Genomic DNA, 11,382 nt, shown 5'->3' with positions numbered 1-11,382 from the left:
AAGCAATTTGTGATTTCCTTTATGTATGATAGATAAGAGAGAAGTAAAGGGACCAACCTGGATCTTCCGCTTGACTCCTTGCTTGATTTCTCTCTCCCTTGATAGAGCTTGTGCCTCTTCTCCTACTTATCTCGCTCAGTGAATACCTGTAGAGACAAAGTAAAAAAACATCGTCAAAGCATCTCGATCTATTATATCATAAGCAATGCAGAATCAGAAATACATTGAACATACAACGACATTCACAAATACACCATTGTATGGAGGAAAACTCAAAGAACTTTATTAATAATAGAAGGGAGAATTACAACCCAGCTGTCTGATCCAGCATCATCCTCCTAGCATCAAAGCTCTTTTCACCTCATGAAAAGCAAGATCACCCAACAATACAATGCCTTTCTCAAAGACAAACTATCAACACTTCCTTACAAATTACCAAATTCCAGCCTCTAGATCTCTCAGATGAGGGATCCACTTATAGATGTCTGCAAGGGTGTGAGTCATCTCTGGGTTTTTGATTAGTGTCATTCCACTTGTTGTTCTTGGTTCCACTTGGAGATTTCTTGGATCTCTTACTCATCCCTGGGTGAATTTAGAGAGGCAAGTGTCATAGGAGAAGTTTCTGGAAGATTGCATGAGCATCCACTTAGCAAACTATCTCGGACATTTGTCCATCCTCGCTCATCGCACCCTACAGAAGGCCTCTTCGGTATGCATTGCACCTGGCTAGTGTAGAAGTAAGTATGCATTGCACCTTGACAGTGGGGCAGTCAGTATGGTCCAGTTTTTGCCAGTTCTGAGTGGTTTTTCAGGTGGAATTTTTGGGGAATGATGTAATCAGTTGACTATGATCCTCTAGGGTATGAAACAACACTTTTAGGGGTTAAAGAGCCCTTGGTTTATTGACATATAAGATTGGGGTTGCAATTCCCCCTAAAGCATGAAGTCGTAAATCTTTTGATGTCGGGTGAAATGCTTTATCATGAGGATTCGAGGTATTCGAACTGGAAGGTGACCTGTATAAGATACAATACAATACATCATTATATTATTTTCATGATCTAACTGAGGCGGGCATTCCCATGCTCAACTTTATAAATTCATTTTCATGTACATAGGACAGATAATTGTCTGCAGTCGCAGACTGGTTCTTCATATGAAGAGTTATCTTCCTTGGCTTAGATGACTATCTGTGCAATTTCTGTGTACATTTGATGTCTTTATATCCCTGAATATATTGCAGCCTGGATGGATGAAACTAGATCCAGGGTCTTCAAACTCATTCTATCTTCGAACATGGAAAGACATCGCTTGATTACAAGCCAATAATGTAAGCTGTTAACAGGCACGAGAGGAATCACCGATAATGATAATGACCCTTAAGGTACTACAGTACAATTCACGTGGTGTGAATATATGATCTAATGTCGAACACCACGCAAAATTTCTCAGTCGAAGGTCATTGATGTAAACCTGTCACCGGAAGTGAGAAACTTGCCATTGAGGCATGCAAGCTTCAAAGTATTGAAAGGGTTGTTTCTAAGTCAACTTCTCGGATAATGAGTTGATGTCGACAAGAAGTGACCTGCCATAGGAGGGCCTTAATGTATCCCACATCTACGACATGAAAATAAGCAAATGATTTTCTGGAGGTGAAAACGATATGATGATATAAGGTTCAGGAATGGCGGTCATGAAAATTGGAGGGTGAAGGTATTGCAGTGGATGAGGCATTAATTGGATGGTGAATTCTCTGAATGACTTCTCTTGAACATATCGGCGACACTGAGATGGATTGGTAGCGTTAACCCCAAAAGATGGATGGTATGGTGATATGACCGGTGAACAGAATAACCTAACCTGACTCAATCATGGTGATGGAGTAAAAGTGTCATGTTCAAGAACGACCTGCTACCATAAAATTATTCAAGTTTTCTTCCCTTTTTTCCCAGTCATCGCTGACCAGTACCTCTTTATTTTTGTCAAGCTTGAGGAGGATAACATATGCTTGTTATAATTTTCCCTTCGGGAAAACCTGTCGCTATGTTTTAGCAAGTCTAGCGACAGTGAAACTCGTTCTTCTCTGGGTAGACAAGTTTGTCGCTATTGTTTTAATGAGTTTAATGACAAAGACAACTCTATCCTTTTCATGTTTAGAGAGTTTGAAAAGGGATGAAAATAAAAGTCCAGTAGTTCTTTTACGTAGCATAATCCCTTAAGTCCGAAAAAGATTAAAATAATACAAAAGGGATGACTTTTCCAATCACTTTAGCGAGTCGAAAAAGACAAGCGCTCGAACTTTTTCATGAGATAATCCCTCAGGTCTGAAAAGTTCAAAATACACAGGAGGGATGGCGCTTCCAATCACTTTAGCGAGTTGGAGAGGCCAATTGGTCGACAATCTTTTCATATTTAGAGAGTCTGAAAAGGGTTTAAAGTGGACTCGTTTTTTGAGGAACGAGTGGTATCCGGGGTAGCAACTGGTTCCGGGTAATCTTGGAACTTTTCAAAACATGGTGATGTGAAGAGGGTGGCTAACAAGACCACTCGTCACAGCTGTTCCTCAAAATGGTAAAAAATCAAGTGGAAGCGTATGATCGACCAAACGGATGGAGGTGATGGAGGGAACACAACCAAGGTTCAAAAGGTGGATATAATTGCGATCACAGTAGTTATTTACAGAAGGTGGGTTCATTTTTTAACAAGCTTGAACTTTGGGGGAACATATGCTCAATGGTAGGTTTATTTTTTAACGAGCTTGAACCATACATAACATTGCTCATTGCCTTTTTATGTATGCTAGAAACGACCAAACTACAAAGCTAAAAAAACACTAAAAAGCTAAGGACTACTAAGGTTAGGTAGGATGGTTTCATCAATAGTTTAGACAAGACACTTCCTTTGCTTCGTCCTCAACATAGACGAAGGTGAATGGTGGATCAGACCAATCACCTAACCTAAGAAGTTGAAATACTAGAAAACTAAAAAGCTAAAAAGCTAAAAAATGAAATTGGTCGTTTTTCGCTTGCATAAAAAGGTTTGCATGCCCCCAGGCATCGAGAAAAGGAGAGTCTCCAGTAACCATATGGGAATCACTGTGGTTAACCATGATTGTTTTTGTTAGCAGTTAGATAAAAACACTTCCTTGGATTTGTCCACCAATTATACAAAGGTGAGTGGTGTGTCAGACCAATCACTTAACTTACAGGGAAATTCATATGGTAGGATGGTTTCGTCAGCGGTTAGACAAAAAACTTCCTTGGCTTCGTCCACGGAGTGGACAAAAGTGAATGGTGTGGGATGGCACTTCCAATCACATAACCTACAGGGAAACCTATCTTTTCAGCTGGGTTCATCTGGCAATTGGACAAGGGTGCATGCCCCCTAAGCTTCATTACATTCACCAGACTACTTGCGGTAACTAGGTGGATGGAATGAAGGTTGAAGAGACACCGTTGATGCAAAAAGACCATTTAGGGATGATGGTTGACTTGGAGCTGTGTTTGAAATGAGAAATGAAAGCTGGTCAATAAGTTGGACAATTTTGCCTTCATGTGGGAAACACATCACTCAAAAGAGTGTTGAAACAATAGCTTCCATGTTGTAAACATAGTCACGTCTGAGGAGTAGATTGTAATCTAATGGTCCTTACACTACCATCACATTCAAGTGAACGATTTTCCTTCTCAAAGTTATCGACAACTTGGGAAGGATCGCTAATGGTCGAGTGTTTCCTTTATTAAAGCTTGACAAATTCTATGTAACAAGCATAAGCGATGGTGAACCAAGCGCTTTCCAAGCAGTTGAGGAAAGGATACTCACTGAAGCCTCTTCATCTATGATAGTGCCAGACATGATCATTTTGTAAACTTTTACTATGATCCGGAATGGTACGTTAGAAGGAAGGCGATATCTTGCTCGTCGATTCCAATCAAAGGAAGTGATTAGACTACTTGGTGGCGCTATCAAATAAATGGTTGAATTAACCCCTTGAGTCGCAGGAACTGGGAGATTCTCTTCCCGTTGTGAAGGAGCATGCAGATTGCCCCCAAATTCATCACACTCTAAAGTAACAAAAAGAATTTGAACAATATCATTCTCACTCTCTTTGGGAATGGTATCATCTGAAGGTGGACCTTTTGAAGGTATAACTGGGTCGACTGCCATCTCAATCTGTTGACTTTGGTCCGGTATGGACTCAGAAGATTCACTTTCAACGATAGGTGTTTCGACCGACAATTGAGTTATGTCAGTTGGATTTTCAACAAGTAAAGGATTAGGGGAGAGTTTCTTGTATCCAAGTGGAAGTCGCTGCGGTGAAGCAGGACGATTATGCAAGAATCCTTTGGCTTCATCCAAAAAAGGACAATGGGGAAGAGTATGATTCCATTCACATAAATTACATGGAAATCTAACCTTTCCTTTCTGTCCATTGACTTCATTATTACTAGTTGATGGTGTGCTGTCAACATGATCACAAGAGGTTGATGACACCTGACGGTGCGAACGGGGAGACCATTCTCTCAAGATCCGAAGAATGCAAGGACATTCTCGATGAAGGTGGTCTCCTTTGCAAATTATGCATGGATATTTAGGAGATTTAGTGTGCGGATTTTCACCAGATGATTCATGGTTTCCCACTTGCTTATCTGACTTCTTCTTCTTCTCCTTCCCTTTCTTCTTCTTCTCGGTCACTCGGTTACTAGCATCACTATTTTCACCAAGCGAAGATGAAGAAGGGGAGGGAGAAACAAACGAAGAGGAAGGTGAAGGGTCAACTTGAGTATCAACTGGATGCCGATTCGATCGCTGAGGAATCATGTTATTTTGAACCACAGAGGTTGAGAATAGCCATACTGGCAGGCCAATAGTAAGTCCCGAAAGGGACAAAGTGGCCATATGAGGTGCACCAATATTTCCCCAAGATGTGAAAGGACTAGGAATCCTCTCCAAAGGGATTCCTTGATTGGTGGACTCCATTATCTCAACCCAAGACCAATGAAGGAACATGTATGTTATTCTGAAATTAATAAATTTTAAAGATGCTTTGACACAACTTTTGCTTTTTCAATTTTTAAGAGTCGAGAAAAAGCTAAAGATGACTCTAGTCCCCTTCGATTTTTAATGAGCTTGAAGTGACAAGTGCTCAGATAGATCTTTTCTTATAAGGAGTCAAAAAGGAACGAAAGTGAATACTTTGGAGATCTAGAAAGAGGGATTACCAAACCAATCACAAAACTACAAAATACACCTTAGTGATAAATTAAAGAGAAATTACCAAGGACTTATGTACCACAGTCAATCTTCCCGAATGCTGTGTTAAATGCATTGCGATCGATAGGGCGGTAGACATGACTTCCTATGGATAAAAGATATCAGCCTATTGTGGTCTCCCAATATATACTCGACGGTATGGGCAGCACAAGTCCGCGCTAGCACTTGTCGTATCAAAGAGGAGGAATCACCCAACCTTCGATGAAAACGATAGTTACTAGATTTTACGACACCGGAACACGTCTCTAGCCTAGACCTCTAGATGTGTTGCGTTAGGTTCCAAAGTGTTGTTAAGTTCATTGAAATTTATTTTAGATTTGATCTTGTTTAGAAGTTTGTCTTTCAAGGTTCACCGTGTGATGTAGGTGTAAAATTCCTAAATATGCAATCTAAAATGATAAACAATCATTGTTTATTTTTAGCAATGAAAATCCTAGCTACTAAGGAAAGAAGATTACGATTATTTCAAACAAAGAGCAAAGAGCACACACTAAATGCACTTTTCCTAAATCATTTTTCGCACATAGTCTAAATGCAAATGAAAATGCATGTATTTGTTTTTCGTTTCCTTTAATGTGAAGAATTCCAAAAGGAAAACTAAGTATAGATCTGAAATATTTTCTTCAAAGTGACACTTTGACAATTTCTCTTCAAAATGAAAGGAAGACTAAACGACACTTTTCGATTTCGAATAGAGAATGCTTTCGACACTTCAAGATATCAAAAAATCAAATCAAATACATGACAAAAAGTTCAATCGACTATCCAAGGAAGGAAAACTCAACAACACCTCACTTTTTGATACAAAACAACAGTTACGACACTCTTTTGCACCAAAACAACAGTTCGATTTAAGCAACTTTTCGACAATGAATTGCAAATGATGGACAAATACATAAAAACATTTGCTAATCCTAATGAATGGAGGCTGAACTATGTAAAGTAAGGAGGCTTCAACAATGAGGTACTGTTCATAAGCAGCAAAACAATTGAACAGAGCTGAAAACAAGGACAAAAAACCTAAATTTCAAGGAGAGAAATAGGACTACTCAGTCATCGCACCTGTGCTTCACAGAAACCGGGATGCATCTCACCTGCTACACTCGGGAAGTGTGTTATAGACATATTTTGGCACTGCAACCCCAATCAAATATGTCCATAAACCAAGGGCTTCTAAACCCCTAAAAGTGTTGTTTCATACCCTAAAGGGACAAGGTCAACTGATTACATCATTTCCCGGAAGTTCTCCTTGAAAAACTACTCAGAACTAGTCAAAACTGGACCATACAGACTGCTCCATGCATAGGGTGCAATGCATCTCACCTATTACACACGAGGGGTGCGATGCATACTGGAAAGCCCTTCTGTAGGGTGCAATGAGGGAGAGCAGACAAATGGCAGAAGCAGTTTGCTAGGTGGAAACTCAAAGAATCTTCTAGAAACTGCTCATTTGACACTTGCCTCTCTGAATTCGCCCAGGGATGAGTAAGAGATCATGAAATCTCCAAGTGGAACCAAGAACTATCAATGAAATGACACTAATCAAAATCCCAGAAGCTGACTCACTCTCTTGTAAACATCTATATATGGATCCCTCATCCTAGAGCTCCAGAAGGCTAGAATTTTGTAATTTGCAAGGAAGTGTTGTTGGTTTCTCTTTGAAGACATTGTTGGGTGATCTTGCTTTGTATGAGGTGAAGAGGGCTTTCATGATAGGAGGATGATGCTGGATTAGACAGCGTGGTCGTAATATTCTCTTCTACTACTTCTATCAATAAAGCTATTTGAGTTTTCCTCCATATGCTTGTATATCTCTGAATCTTGTATTTGTATATGCATTTGTATGGTTAATGTACATCTGATCCTACATTGTTTATGGTTATAGATCTCTATGATTTGATGGTATTTTGTTGCTTTGACTCTACAGGTGTTCTTTGAAGCGGGACAAGTGAGAAAGGAGTGGCAAAATCTCTATCAAGGGAGAGAGGAAACGAGCAAGGAGACTAGTGAAAGACTGAGGTTGGTACTCTCTGCTTCTCTCTCATCTATCTCTCATAAAGGAAAACACAAGTAACTTTAATTTGTTTGTTTCTAAGATAGCTACCCATCTTAGTGGGACTAGCAGCTTTGAATGGACACTAGTTTTCCCGATAACAAAATGGCGACTCCATTGGGGAGCGAATAGTTTGTTTATTTTGTTACTGTTGTTTGCTTTATAAACCACAAACGGAGCCTGTAGTTAAGCTAGCTAGCCTTCGAACTGCTTTTGCTGTGCAACTGCAAAGTAGATCAATGCTGCTTCAGTCAATCTCTGGGTTGGTTTATGAACTGAACATCTAGCTTTCAAACATCCTAAAGTCCCCTAGTAGTAGCTCAAATAACCTCATTAGATCATCCCCTATACTTTGTGTTTACTGACAATCATTAGCTCAGCCTAAATCCCTGAACTTAGTTGCAAACTATGAGTGAAAACCAAGCTCAGTCTCATCCCTGGTCCATCGCACTATCTCTTCTTGGCAACCTGGATGCATTGCACCTCTCGTGTGTTGCAGGTGAGATGCATCCTTGTTTCCCTGTGTTACAAGTGCAATGCTTGACTAAGACTGTTTCTGCCTTCAGATTTTGGTTTTTTCTTCATTGTCTTCAGCTTTATTCAGTAGTTTTGCTGTCTATGATCAGTATATCACCGTTGAAACCATCTTCCTTTGCATTATTCAGCCTCCATCAGAAGAGATTGTGAATGTTTTTTATGCATTTTTCATCATTTACAGTTCTCCTTTGCAAATAGTAGCTTAATCGAACTGTCATCTTTTGATTTGAAAGTGTCGCAAGTGTCGTTTTCAGTCAAGAAAAGAGTGTCGCAAAGCATTCCTCTTTTAGATAGTCGATTACACTTTTTCCATTTTATTTGATTTGAATAATTAGTATTTCAAGTGTAGAAAGCAATTTTAAATTTGAAATCGCAAAGTGTTGTCTTGGCCTTACTTTCGTTTTTTGAAAAGAAAATTGTTAGTATTGTCGCTTTGGAAGAAGATAGTTCAGATCTATACTTAGTTTTCTTTTTGTCATTCTCACATTAAGGGAACTGAAAAACAATACATGCATGTGCATTTGCATTTAGACTGCATGCCGAAATTGATTTATGAAAAGTGCATCTAGTGTGTTATCTCTGCTCTATGTTGAAAGAATTTCATTTCTCTTTCCTTAGTATCAAGGATTTTCATTGCAAAAAGAAAGTAAATGACTGTTTATCATCTTAGATTGCATATTTAGGAATTGTATATCTACATCACGCGGTGAACCTTAAAGGAAAACTTCTTAAGAAAGATCAACTGTAAAATAAAACTCAATGAACATAAAAACACTTTGGAACCTAACGCACGACATTTAGAAGTCTAGGCTAGAGACGTATTCCGACGTCGTAAAGCCTGGTAACTATCGCTTTCATCGTAGGTTGGGTGATTCCTCCTCTTTGAGATGACAAGTGCCAATACGGACTTGTGCTCCCACGTACCATCGAGTATATATTGGGAGACCACAATAGGCTACATCCTTTATCCTTAGGAAGCCGTGTCTGCCGCCCTATCGATCGCAATGCACTGAACACAGTATTCGGGAAGGTTGACTGCAGTACCATAAAAAGTATTCTGCAGTTTTGGGATTGGTTTGGTAATCCCTCTATCTAGATTTCCAGAGAAGTCACTTTCATTCCTTTTCAAACTCCTTAAAAGAAAAGGTCCATCTGAGCACTTGTCACTTCAGGCTCATTAAAAATCAAAGGCCACTAGAGTCATCTTTAGCTTTTTCTCGACTCTTAAAAATTGAAAAAGCAAGTTGTGTCAAAGCGTCATAAAATTTATTTTAATCGGAATAAAATCACTGTTCCCTCGTTGGTCTTAGGTTGAGAAAAATGGAGTCTACCAATCAAGGATTTCCCCTTGGGGGAAATCCTAGTCCGTTCTCTTCTTGGGGAGATGTTGGTGCTCCACACATGGCTACATTGTTCCTTCCAGGACTCACAATTGGCTTGCCAGTATGGCTTTTCTCAACCTCTGTCATTCAAAACACCACAATTCCTCAGCAATCCAATCACAAACCAGATGAAGTTGCTCCTCCACCTTCTACTTCATTCGTTTCTCCCTCTCCTTCTTCCTCTTTGCTTGGTGAAGCTAGTAATGCTAAAAACCAAGTAACTGAGAAGAAGAAGAAAGGGAAGGAGAAGAAGAAGAAGAATCCAACAACAAAAGGGGGAAACCATGCATCGTCTGGCGAAAATCCACACACTGCACCTTCCAAACCGAAGTCTCTATGTGTCATTTGCAAGGGAGACCACTATCATCGAGATTGTCCTTGCATCCCACGGATCTTGAGGGACTGGTCCCCTCACTTGCACAATCCGGTGTCTTCAACCTCTAACGATCATGTTGAGAGCACACCATCAACTAGTGAAAACGAAGCCAACGGAAAGAAAGGAAGATCTAAATTTCCTTGAAGACTGTGTGAAGGCGATCATGTCCTCCACCATTGTCCTTTCCTAGATGAAGCTACAAGAGTCTTGGATAACCTTCCTGTGTCACCGCAGCGACTTCCTCCTGGATACAACAAACTCTTGTCGAGTCCATCACTAGTTGAAAATCTGACTGACACACTGTTGTTGTTGGTCAAAGCACCTATCATTGAAGATATACCCTCCGAGTCCACACCGGACCAAAGTCAACAGGTCAATATGGCAGTCGACTCAATCTTGTCTTCAGAAGGTCCACCTTCAGATGATTCTGTCACCAAAGAGAAGGAGAACGACACAGTTCAAATTATTTTTGTAAACACAGACTCCGATGAACATGGGGGAAATCTACCCATTCCTTTACCGCAGGAAGGAAGTTCGTCAGAGATTTATCCGACCATTTATTCGGTCCCTCCTCCAAGTAATCTAGTCGTTTCCTTCAATTGGAATCTACTAGGCAGACCCCACTTACCATCTAATGTACCATTCCGAATCATAGTACAAGATTACAGAATGATCATGGTTGGTACTATCATAGATGAAGGGGCTTCTGTGAGTATCCTTTCCTCAACTTCTTGGAAAGCGCTTGGTTCGCCATTGCTTCTGCCTAAGATTCGAAATATTACAGGCTTCAACAAAGGAATCGGTCGACTGTTAGGGATCCTTCCAAATTTGCCTATAACTTTGAGAAGGAAAACTATTCATCTAAACATGATGGTAGTCCAAGGACCTCTAGATTACAATCTACTCCTTGGGCGTGACTACATTTATAGCATGGGAGCTATTGTTTCCTCACTCTTCCTAGTGATGTGTTTTCCACATGAAGGCAGAGTAGTCCACCTAGTTTACCAGCTTTCATTCCCTAGTTCAAACACAACTATTAGTCAAATGCCATCCCTAACTGGTCTTTTTGCACAAGGAATGTCTCATCAATCCCCAGCCCATCCACCTGATGATCGTGGGTGATTCGGTGATTGTGACTGAAACCCAGGAGGCATGTGCCCTGGTCTGCTTCGGCAGGAAAACCCCAGATATAAGGTAGGTTTCCGCGTAGGAATATGACTAGTTTGACAATCCTGTCCGTTTAGGAAAATGAATCAGACTGGAAAAGGATTCCCCCATCAAAGGTTATGTGATTGGCACTAACAACAGTCACCTTTGTCCATTTCAATGGACATTGCCAAGGAAGTGTTTTGTTTGCAACACAGATGGAATGATCTTGCTAATGCAAGAACTTCCATATGGTGACCTGGAAACTCTATTATATACCTGGGGGCATGCAAACCTTTTTGCATGCAAGTGAAAAGCAACCATTTATTTTCTTAGTTTGTAGGCTCTCAACCCTTTAAACTCGTAGGTTGGTCGTTCCTAGCTTGCATAACGAAAGGTTCAGGAGCAAAGTTTCGAATGGGGCGAGCTCCCTAAAAAATGAACCTATCGATGAGACATCCTTATTATACAACTGGCATGAGCAGTTTTATGCGAAGTTTAGGCTCGTTAAAAAATAAACCTAGCAATGAGAAAATGTTCCCCCAGAGTTCAAGCTCATTAAAAAATGAACCCACCTTCAGTAACTAACCATTGCGATTGCATAATTATCAGCT

The sequence above is a fragment of the Pinus tabuliformis genome, chromosome 6 (genome assembly GCF_031772625.1).
Source record: "Pinus tabuliformis cultivar Carrire ecotype Pingquan chromosome 6, CPIR1, whole genome shotgun sequence".
In the NCBI taxonomy this organism is placed as follows: domain Eukaryota; kingdom Viridiplantae; phylum Streptophyta; class Pinopsida; order Pinales; family Pinaceae; genus Pinus; species Pinus tabuliformis.
Note: the sequence above shows the minus strand (reverse complement) of the source record.